Source organism: Trifolium pratense, linkage group LG5, assembly GCF_020283565.1.
Source record: "Trifolium pratense cultivar HEN17-A07 linkage group LG5, ARS_RC_1.1, whole genome shotgun sequence".
Taxonomy (NCBI): Eukaryota; Viridiplantae; Streptophyta; class Magnoliopsida; order Fabales; family Fabaceae; genus Trifolium; species Trifolium pratense.
Window position 1 is genome coordinate 14,169,536 of NC_060063.1, and position 12,533 is coordinate 14,182,068.

At 38.2% G+C, this 12,533-nt stretch overlaps 1 long non-coding RNA gene across 1 annotated transcript; it reads left to right on the top strand.

The window, feature by feature from the left end:
* Window positions 1-914: 914 nt before the first annotated feature.
* On the top strand, window positions 915-3,101 carry LOC123885271. The gene is made up of 2 exons (XR_006801119.1): window positions 915-1,156; window positions 2,890-3,101. It is a non-coding gene; the product is annotated as an uncharacterized LOC123885271 (long non-coding RNA).
* Window positions 3,102-12,533: the final 9,432 nt, after the last annotated feature.

A 12,533-nucleotide genomic window follows, 5' to 3' on the forward strand; every position in this document is an offset into this window, starting at 1 on the left:
ATTTTGTTTATGCTTTTACTGAACCTTTAGGAGTTGCATCTTCATACTTTGCAGAACTTTGTGGAGCAATGAGGGCAATTGAAATTGCCTTTGAAAAGAATTGGTTAAATATTTGGTTGGAGACAGATTCCTCTCTTGTAGTTGCAGCTTTCAACAATCCAACCAAACCGGTTGCTTGGCCTCTAAGAAACAGATGGCAGAATGTTTTGTTTATGACCAATCATATGAATTTTTTTGTTACTCACATTTATAGGGAAGACAACAAAGCTGCGGACCTAATTGCTAATCATGGTTTGACTTTATCATCCTTCATCTCTTGGAACATTGCACCTTTGTTCATCACTGATTGTATGTCTAGTAACAAACTAGGAATGCCTAGTTTTAGACTATGCTCTTCTTAATGGAGTTTTGGTTTGGTCCCCTCCATTTGTACTTGCTTCTTTTATTTTATAATATTTTGTGTGGTTAGCTCTTTGCTTCCACCTTTTGATCAAAAAAAAAAGAATATAGTTAAATTCTAGATTTATTTTATTAACACTTGTTTGTCTTGATGTGTTTACGTGTCATTTCTTGTTTGTGTTGGTATGTGAATTAATTAGTTAATTGATATAAAAAGAGTTCTAGAGTAGAGGAGTTCCAATGGTGATATGATATGATTAAATAATTAAGTATGGAGAGGGGTGGCGAGATAGCGCGCGAATAAAATATTAATAAACTAAAATCTAGATTTTAGTAAAAGTTAATGAGACGAGAAACTAAAAATAATAATAATAATAATAATAATAATAATAATAATAATAATAATAATAATAATAATAATAATAATAATAATAATAATAATATAGTTTTGATGAAGAAATAGAGTAGAAAATACATTTAATTAGATAACAAGGTAGGGGGTGGGGATAAGATTATGGTAGAGATAAAAAGAAAACAAAAACCATGATTTTAATTTTAATGAATTCACTTCAATTGTATTAAATATCTTGTCCCTTGGAATTAAGTGGTTTAAAGGGGAATAAGGTTAGGAAGAGGTAGTATACTGATACAAACAAAATAAAATTAAGAGTGCAAGTGGGAGAAAGAGGAAAGTCACGTGGGAAAGAAGGGAAGGAAGGAACTCGATCTCAAATCTTAGGGATTCACTACTAATCAAGTAAGGGGTTTAACCTTTCGTTTAAGTTTGTTAAATTATAGATAGTATGAGTGTAGTCCTTTACTTGTTCTTCTTTATTTAAGCTTATTTAAATTTGGCAAGGCTTAATTAGTAAAATGGTCCCTTAAAGACATTTTTGGTTTCATATTGGTCCCTTAAAGAAAAAAAAGGTCCAAATAGGTCCCTTAAAGAAAAAAAGTCTGAATAGGTCCCTTAAAGACATATCCGTTAATCAGTTTGGTCCTATTTAGACCTCTTTTTAGGGACCAAACTGATTAACAGAGATGTCTTTAAGGGACCTATTCGGATTTTTTTTTCTTTAAGGGACCTATTTGGACCTTTTTTTCTTTAACGGACCAATCTGAAACAAAAAATGTCTTTAAGGGACCATTTTATTAATTAAGCCTTTAAATTTAAATTCTTGATCGATGATGGTGTTGTTATTATTTGTTTATGCTTTATATATGAAATTGAATTCTTATCCTTATTATGTAGGTGAATTTAATTAACGTGTAGTTTTGTGATTAGTTTCAATTTGATTTGTTCCTGTTTATGATTAATGATTTTTGGGTCCTATTGGGTTGTTGTTAATTCATGAAGTTGCTCCTTTTAGTGCTAAAAGATATAAAGAAACTAAAAACATGATTTCAACCCTTAAATAGCCAAGTTAAACCTTTAAGACGTTTCAAGAATTATAATCAGTTTCTAAATACCTTGGGGATCTTTCTGAGACGAAAAACACATCAACCCGAAGCCTTGAACAACCATCATTGGAGTTTTATGTTTTCAAAACCGTATGAACCTTTGTCATCTTTAAAACGTTCGTTTCGATTACCTAATATTAAAACTAATACCGGGAATCCTTCCTAAATTGAGTGACGATCAAAACGGTATAAAGAACGTCGGGTTTCGTTGAGTATTGAGGGAGATATGGACGGGTCGGGTAACCGGGTCGCATGACCCGTTTTGCAGGAATCCGGGTAAGGAAGATGATGAACAGTGTCGCGCTGGCTACGCCCACTCTCACCCACGGAGAGTGGAGGCGCGTGAGGCATCTAGGGAACTTCAATTGTTTTTGTTCTTTTTACGGTAAAATAGCAAATAATTTTACGAGAATTTTGGTACCTGTTTGGTAATTTGTGGACACTCGTAGCTATTTTTAAATAATTATTTGGAGTAAAACTATGATTAAAAATATTATAATTTCGTCAAAATTTCCTAAACTTTTATGTACGTTATTATAAACATTTTAGAACTTGTTGGTGTAACTCACTCTCCTTGGTTTTATATTCTCTTAAGAATTTGAAATTATTTCACAATAGTTATTAATTAAATTGATGTAAAACTGTTATTGATGTCGATCTTACATGATATAAAACTATTGGTGTTGATCCTACATGATATAAAATTGTTGGTGTAGTATATTATAATTGGTGTAGTATATTGGTGTAGTATTGGAGTAGTAATGACGTAGCAAAGATGTCTTGCTTCTTTGAGTTAAACTTATTTCGACTAATGAGTTGAATTATTTTGTTTGATGACTTGTGTTTTTTTTTATTAAGTCGTGTAGTTATTGTATTTGGATAATTGTGATTGTTTGTATATTTGACCGCCCAAAGGCAACATTATGTTTTGACTATCTCTTGTACTATTTTGAATTTAGTTATCTTATGTGATTGTGTTACTCACCCTTGCTGCCCCTTCTGGTTTGACCCTACGATGTGCAATCGTAGATTTTCAGGTAACAATGATGCTTAGCTGAGAGTCCGGAGATGGCATTAGGAGCTGTTTTCCTTTCCCGTTTTTAATAAATTGAGTCGCTCTGCTAGGAAGTCCTATGGGAGAACTCTAAGTTTTTAATTCAGTTGTTTTATTGTTTTAAAGATTTTTAATTGAACTGTGATGTCTATTTCTAAAACCTTGATAATTTGAATTTTTCAGACAATTTAATTTCCTTATGAGTTTATTTCCGCTGCATTATTATAAATAAGTCGATGCATAGTAGTGTGACACTCCACGAAAATAATTAAAGAGACATTTTACAAATAAATTAAAGGGTAAAATTTGGGGTGTTACACAATGAATCATACATTAGTGAATTCAAAGGTGACTTAAGGAAAGAGTTTGAAATGATAGATTTAGGACTTATGACATATTTTTTGGGCATTGAGTTTCTGAGAAATGAGCAAGGAAACTTAATGCATCAAACCAGATATGCATCAGAGATCTTAAAGAGATTTGAGATGGACAAATACAATGTTGCATTGTCACCTCCTGAACCAAGGTTACAGTTGACAAAGTGTACAGAAGAAGAGGATGTAGATCCTACATTTTATAGAAAACTGATTGGTTCTCTGAGATATTTGTGCAACACAAGGCCTGATTTGGCTTACAATGTTGGAATTGTTAGCAGGTTCATGGAAAGGCCTAAAAGCTCACACCTAATAGCAGTAAAGAGAATACTTAGGTATGTGAAAAGTACCATAAACTATGGTATTATGTTCCCTGCAAGTGACAGAAAGAAAGAGTGCAAACTAATTGGCTATACAGATTCAAATTGGTGTGGTGATCATGAAGATAGAAAATCAACTGCTGTTATATGTTTTTCTATGGTGGAGCACCAATTTCATGGTGTTCAAAGAAGGAAGCTGTGGTAGCCCTATCCTCCTGTGAAGCAGAGTATATTGCAACATCACTCAGCACTTGTCAGGCTATTTGGCTGAAAAATTTGATTGAAGAGATAAGCCAAGACAAGTGTGAAACAGATACTTTGAAGATTGATAATGTGTCTGCTATCAACCTTGCAAAGAACCCTATTGCTCATGGCAGGAGCAAGCATATAGAGTTAAGGTTCCATTACTTGAGAGAGCAAGTAAACAAAGGCAACCTGGCTCTGATACATTGCAGAAGTGAAGAACAAGTTGCAGACTTGTTGACAAAAGCAGTGACAGTCCAAGTGTTTGAAAAACTGAGAAGTGAAATGGGAATTGAGACAGTGGACAATATGAATTAAGGGGGAGTGTTGAAATTCATATTTCTAAGTTGTCACTTGTTGTGTAAGTAACCAAAAGTTTGTTGCAACTACTTGCTTAGGTGGCAAGCAATTAGTTAGTTTGTTAGTTAGTTGAGCTAACAAACTTTAGTAGTTAGTTAGAAGTGTCTTTAGAGTTAGTTGGAGAGTTTGTTAGGAGTTAGTTTCAAATTTTGTGGATGTAATTGCTTGGTGTGTCAAGCAAAGTATAAATGCACTAGATGCATCAATTAGTGATTGTAACCATTCTTTTTGTGCCCCTATGTGGAAGAATAAAAACTTTCTTTTTCTCTATATTTCATCATCTTCTTCAACATACTTTACAATCAATTCTTCTTCATTCTTTTCCATTCAATTCTGATCAAGCCTGCAAGATTAGTGATTCTGCAACTGTGCTCATAGGCAAGCTGTAACACCCTAACCCATACTACCCTTAAAAACGTAATTTTAAAAACTTTTCAACAAGTGTAAAGGCAGAGTGCCACGCGGTAATTAAAACACAAGCATACACACAGAGCATCATGAAATTTAACATGAAAAGCAACAGCGGATTCAATCAAACCAAGCATGCATATATATACATATATATATACATAAGCCATATTCATCCCTAAGGATGTCACTTATACAAGAACTAGCATATCAAAAGGTAACACCGATATACGATGAAATCCAAGAGTAAACCCCGACTCGATGTTACATTACCAGAGCATTCACTATTTACAAACTCTAGTCAAAAGCTAGTACTAAGAGGAGTAATCTATGCTAAGTCTCCTCACCAAAAGGTACTTCAACACCAGGCTAGAACAGCAGTCTAAACGTCGGCACAATCCTCAGCCTGAATATCTGAACCCCCAAAGGTCCAGCAAATAACACAAAGCAGAGAGTTAGAAAACATAATCGCATATCATACGAGCATAAGAAAGACCTTACACTTTCGAACTACATCATACATATTCTAACTCACGCCAAAACATCGTACTAAACAATTATCAATTAATAAGGTTCAACACAATGCAACCAGATAATGTCACTTACCATTTATCAAATATATGCGCATTTACCCTAAGGTATCTAATGCCAATTAATTCACTGTCATGCCATCCCTAGACATGACTAAATGCATGTGGTACCAAGATGTCACACCAACGGTGGACCAAGAACAGTTTTATATCATGCTGGATATGTCGGAACTTACCGAACCATCTTATCTCCCTTGGATAAGCCAAAACAGTTTTATATCCTGTTGGATAGCAGCTCTGGACTCATGGATTCATCTAATCCGATCCTCGGCTTCATTATGGACACATAATCCATTTTCGTTATTGGAACCCAAGTTTCCAATGTTCACATACAATCATGAATGCATGTATGTATGCACATATCAACCATATGATGTTCTCTAGCTCGAAGCTACTCTTTTATGAATGCGGGAACACAAATCCTAACACATTCACTTAACATTGCACATTAATGCCAAAACATAACATTGCTCATTTTAAGCTACAACTTATTGCATACACGTTTTTCATTCATATAACGATTAACAATAAGCATTAACAGTATCAACATGTATCAACAATCATGTAAGGATACTCTTAAACCATGATACAAGTGCCTAATCACACTTACAAACATCAACAAAAAATTGCTGTCACAGAGGCCTTCGCTAAGCGAAGCCTTAGCGAGACATGGCGAACCTCACCAGAGAATCACCTGCTCATGGCGAGCATTGGCGAGCTTCAACGAACTATTCGCTGAGCGAAGGCTTAGCGAGCCTAAGCGAACCTCACCCGGGAATCACCTGCTCATGGCGAGCATTGGCGAGCTTCAACGAACTATTCGCTGAGCGAAGGCTTAGCGAGCCTAAGCGAACCTCACCCGGGAATCACCTGCTCATGGCGAGCATTGGCGAGCTTCAACGAACCTGTTCGCTACAGCGAACTCCTGGTCGCTTAGCGAACTACACCAGAAAGAAAATATCTGTTCTTGAGTTATCTAAGGCGGTTTAACCTTAAATCAACTCAAAAATTCATCCAAACATGTTATAAATTCATATAAACAGTCATTCCAAACATATATGGTATCAAGGAACATAAATCATCCCTTCCAAACATCCAAATACCTCAAACAATCAAAATCATGCCAATTACTTGAGTTTTAAGCAACTTTCATAAACTTTCCAAAAATGATCCAAACACATACATATTCATCATGGGATCAAGCTAGTGATTAACACATACAAAGTGATGATGAAGAACATCATACTCACATACAAAAGCTTAATCAAAATCTAAAAGAAATTGAGTGGGAGAGTTCGGGAACGGAGACATAGACAATCTCCCCTCTCCTTACCACTCAAGAATCATGAATTCTAATCTCTTACCTTAAGTTTGGTGATGATCCAAGCCTCTCTTGCTCAAGCTTTCTCTCTTGATCAAACCCTAGCTTAGCTCTATGGTTTTGCTCTTGCTCTACTCACTCAAAGCTCAAAGAAATGAAGTTATGATACTATTCATATGTTTGACTTGCTACTTATACTACTTCTCATGTCATGAACCAAGCCCAAATGGCTTAGGCCCATGCCTCTCACGCCCCTTTAAGCCCAAAACAAGGTTCTCGCGTCTAATAACTTACGTTCGGCTAAATAATTATTCGTCGCTCAATAAAATAATAAAAGCCAATTAATAAATAAAATAACATTTAATAAAATATACGAATACGAAAAATGGGTCGTTACAATCCTACCCCCCTTAAAAGAATTTCGCCCTCGAAATTACCTAGAAACAGATCGGGATACGAATCTCTCATCTTGCTTTCCAACTCCCACGTTGCATTCTCACCAGCCGGTCCTCCCCACACGACTTTCACGGATGCAATCTCTTTGTTTCTCAACCTCTTCACTTCTCTTCCTTCGATTCTCAAAGGCACAGTCTCGATGGTCAAGTCATCCCTCACTTGAACATCGTCCGATTCAATCACGTGTGTCGGATCAGACACATACTTGCGCAACTGTGATACATGGAAAACATCGTGCAAATTCGCCAATGATGGCGGTAATGCAATCCTATACGCAACTTTCCCAACTCGCTTCAAAATCTCAAATGGCCCAATAAACCTCGATGTCAACTTCCTTGACTTCAACGCACGTCCTACTCCAGTAGTCGATTTAACTCGTAGGAATACATGATCCCCCTCTTGGAATTCAATGTCCTTCCTCCTCTTATCATGATAACTCTTCTGTCGACTCTGAGACGCTTTCATCTTCTCACGAATCATCCGAATCTTCTCTGTTGTTTCTTGTACAATCTCTGGTCCAAAAATTGCACCTTCTCCAGTTTCATACCAACACAGAGGTGTCCTACACCTTCTCCCATACAAAGCCTCAAACGGTGCCATTCCGATACTAGAATGGTAACTATTGTTGTATGTAAACTCTACCAACGGCAAACAAGAATCCCAACTCACGTTTTGCTCCAAAACACACGCCCTCAACAAATCCTCTAAGGATTGTATCGTCCTCTCCGACTGACCATCTGTCTGAGGATGATACGCTGAACTCAACCTCAACTTCGTTCCTAAAGCTTCTTGCAAGCTTTCCCAAAATCTAGAAGTAAATCTCGGATCTCTATCCGAAATAATACTTGTTGGAATACCATGTAGCTTCACAATCTGCTCCACATAAATCTCGGCCAACTTTGGCACCAAAGTACCTTTCCTGATAGCAATGAAGTGAGCACACTTCGTCAGACGATCTACCACTACCCAAATCACCTCGTTACCTTTCTTGGTCTTCGGTAAACCTCCCACAAAATCCATTGCAATGCTATCCCATTTCCATTCGGGTATAAACATTGGTTGTAACAAACCAAACGGCTTCTGATGTTCAATCTTCGATTTCTGACAAGTTAAGCATGAATAAACAAATTTAGAAATTTGCCTCTTCATTCCCGGCCACCAAAACAACTTCCTCAAATCCTGATACATCTTGGTTACTCCAGGATGAATACTCAAACCACTTTTGTGACCTTCTTCCATGATCATTCTCTTTAATTCGGGTACATCCGGTACACAAACTCTTCCTTGAAATCTCATGACTCCACTTTCGTCAATCTTGATATTGGTCTCCTTGCCTTCATTGATGAGTACCATCTTCTCCATCAATTTCTTATCCGATTTCTGACGTTCTTTAATATCTTCAAGAAAAGGATTCGTCAATCTTAACATTCCAAGCTTCACACTTGTAGAAGTAACCTCGCACACAAGACTCAAGTCTCGGAATTCTTCAATCAACTCTAACTCTTTCACCATCAATGATGACATATGCAAAGTTTTCCTACTTAATGCATCGGCCACCACATTGGCTTTTCCGGGGTGATAACTCAATTCAAAATCGTAGTCCTTTAAGAATTCGAGCCATCTACGTTGCCTCATATTCAACTCCTTCTGGTCGAATAAGTACTTCAGACTCTTGTGATCACTAAACACTTCAAACCTCGATCCATACAAGTAGTGTCTCCACACTTTCAAAGCAAACACCACTGCGGCTAACTCCAAATCATGCGTTGGATAGTTCCTCTCGTGAACCTTCAGTTGCCTTGAAGCATATGCTACCACATTACCCCCTTGCATAAGCACTCCGCCAAGTCCTAACTTCGAAGCATCGCAATACACGACGAACGACTCTTTGGCATCAGGTAAAATCAACACGGGTGCAGTAGTCAATCTTCTCTTGAGCTCTTGGAAACTCTTCTCACAAATACCATCCCAAACAAACGCTTGATCTTTCCTCGTCAACTTGGTTAACGGTAAAGCCAACTTCGAAAAACCTTCGATGAATCTTCTATAATAACCGGCTAAACCAAGAAAACTTCTAATCTCTGAAACAGATTCCGGCGTTCCCCACTGTGACACAGCGTCAACCTTCGCAGGATCTACCGCGATTCCTCCACTTGAAATTATATGCCCTAAGAAACTCACCTCTTTCATCCAAAATTCACACTTTGACAACTTGGCATACAACTTCTTGTCCTTCAAGACTTGTAAAACAATCCTCAAGTGCTCCTCGTGCTCTTCCTCGGATTTTGAGTAAATCAAAATGTCGTCAATGAACACCACCACGAATCTATCCAAAAATGAATGGAAAATTCGGTTCATATACTCCATGAAAACTCCAGGTGCATTGGTCACACCAAACGGCATAACTGAATACTCGTAGTGCCCATACCTCGTCCTAAATGCAGTCTTAGGTATGTCTTCCGTCTTTACTCTAATCTGATGGTATCCAGATCTCAAATCGATCTTACTAAACACACAAGCTCCAACTAGTTGATCCATCAAATCATCTATCCTCGGAAGTGGATATTTATTCTTGATCGTCACTTTGTTCAACTGACGATAGTCTATACATAATCTCATACTTCCATCTTTCTTCTTTACAAGCAATACTGGCGCTCCCCATGGCGAAACACTCGGTCGAACAAACCTCTTCTCAAGCAGCTCTTCAAGTTGCTTCTTCAACTCATTCAACTCTGACGCTGACATTCGATACGGCGCCATCGATATCGGACTAGTTCCAGGTACTAGGTCGATAGAAAACTCTACCTCTCGCTTTGGAGGCACGTCAGATATATCATCCGGAAACACATCTGGGAATTCACAAACGATCGGTAACTCTTCTATCTTAACTCCTCCTTCGAGTTTCAATGATGCAAACATCATGAACATCTCGGCATGTTCTTTCAACGCTTCCGATACTTCCTTCCCGCTCATCAAATGCAAGTTCTCCTCCGGCTTCGGAAAAACAACGGCCTTCTCACGACAGTTGATATGAATTCGGTTGAAGATTAACCAATTCATACCAAAAATTACATCCATACCACTAAGTGGAATACACACTAAATCCATACCAAAATGCCTATCGAAAATGGTTACGGGGCAGTTACGACATACTTGTCGGGTAATCACTGACCCATTAGCAGGAGTTTCTATTTCCATCCTACCCATCATATCCGTTAAAGGAATACTAAGACGCTTCGCACAATCCAAAGAAATAAAAGAATGTGTCGCTCCCGTATCTATAATCGCAATTAAAGGAGTGTTATAGATGAAACACGTACCTCTAATGAGATTGTCCTCAAGGCTAGCATCCTCTCCACTCAAAGCAAACACCTTGCCCATCACCTTCTTGGGCCTCTTACAAGTCAGACTCTTGTGGCCTTCATCTCCACAGTTGAAACACACCACTTTTCCTCTGCAAGCTTCGGTCTTGTGGCCCAACTTTCCACAATTCTTACACCTATCTCCTTTCCTCGGGCAATCATAAGACACATGACCCCGTTCTCCACAGTTATAACAACTTCCATTCATCGGCTTCTTACTTCCACTTGTATTACCCCTACCGCGGTTATCATAAGGTTTTCCGCGCTCTTGCCCTTTCCCTTTTCGGTCGTTCACAGCCTTATAGTAATTCACCTTAGCTCTACCATCCTCATCACAAATCCTACTCTTGTTCACAAGGGTCGCAAAATCCCTTATCTGTGAAAATCCAATCATATGCTTGATGTCTGGACGTAGACCACTTTCAAACTTCACGCACTTGTCGTCCTCCGCTTCCAAAGTGTTGTAATGCGGGCTAAACGCACACAAAGTCTCAAACTTGACGGCATAGTCAGCCACCGTCATATTTCCCTGTTTCAACTCCATGAATTCCACCACCTTCTTATTCTTCACATCCACAGGAAAATACTTAACCAAAAATTCTCTTTTAAACATTGCCCATGGTATAGCCATACCACCGGGTCCTAGCCTCAACTTGGCATTCTTCCACCACACATTCGCTTCCTCGCGCAACACATATGTTCCAAGGGTTGTCTTCCCTTCCTCGGAACAATCCATCGCTTCAAAAATTATTTCAAGTTCCTCCAGCCACTTGTGAGCTCCATCCGGGTTGTAACCTCCGGTAAATGTTGGCGGTTTCTGCTTCATGAACCTTTCCAACCTCATCTCTACCTCTCTTCCAGGTTGATGATCTCTAACCACAATGTTGGTGAGTGCGGCCAAAGCTTCCGCAATCTGAGCATTCGTCCTTGCAGCAGCCATGATTCCTGAACGAATCACAACTAGACGTTAGAAAGTACCAACAGTGTTCCCTACACATGCTCATACGGGGAAAAGAAAAGTCCTAATTGGTTCACACGAACCGACCTGCTCTGATACCACTATTGTAACACCCTAACCCATACTACCCTTAAAAACGTAATTTTAAAAACTTTTCAACAAGTGTAAAGGCAGAGTGCCACGCGGTAATTAAAACACAAGCATACACACAGAGCATCATGAAATTTAACATGAAAAGCAACAGCGGATTCAATCAAACCAAGCATGCATATATATACATATATATATACATAAGCCATATTCATCCCTAAGGATGTCACTTATACAAGAACTAGCATATCAAAAGGTAACACCGATATACGATGAAATCCAAGAGTAAACCCCGACTCGATGTTACATTACCAGAGCATTCACTATTTACAAACTCTAGTCAAAAGCTAGTACTAAGAGGAGTAATCTATGCTAAGTCTCCTCACCAAAAGGTACTTCAACACCACGCTAGAACAGCAGTCTAAACGTCGGCACAATCCTCAGCCTGAATATCTGAACCCCCAAAGGTCCAGCAAATAACACAAAGCAGAGAGTTAGAAAACATAATCGCATATCATACGAGCATAAGAAAGACCTTACACTTTCGAACTACATCATACATATTCTAACTCACGCCAAAACATCGTACTAAACAATTATCAATTAATAAGGTTCAACACAATGCAACCAGATAATGTCACTTACCATTTATCAAATATATGCGCATTTACCCTAAGGTATCTAATGCCAATTAATTCACTGTCATGCCATCCCTAGACATGACTAAATGCATGTGGTACCAAGATGTCACACCAACGGTGGACCAAGAACAGTTTTATATCATGCTGGATATGTCGGAACTTACCGAACCATCTTATCTCCCTTGGATAAGCCAAAACAGTTTTATATCCTGTTGGATAGCAGCTCTGGACTCATGGATTCATCTAATCCGATCCTCGGCTTCATTATGGACACATAATCCATTTTCGTTATTGGAACCCAAGTTTCCAATGTTCACATACAATCATGAATGCATGTATGTATGCACATATCAACCATATGATGTTCTCTAGCTCGAAGCTACTCTTTTATGAATGCGGGAACACAAATCCTAACACATTCACTTAACATTGCACATTAATGCCAAAACATAACATTGCTCATTTTAAGCTACAACTTATTGCATACACGTTTTTC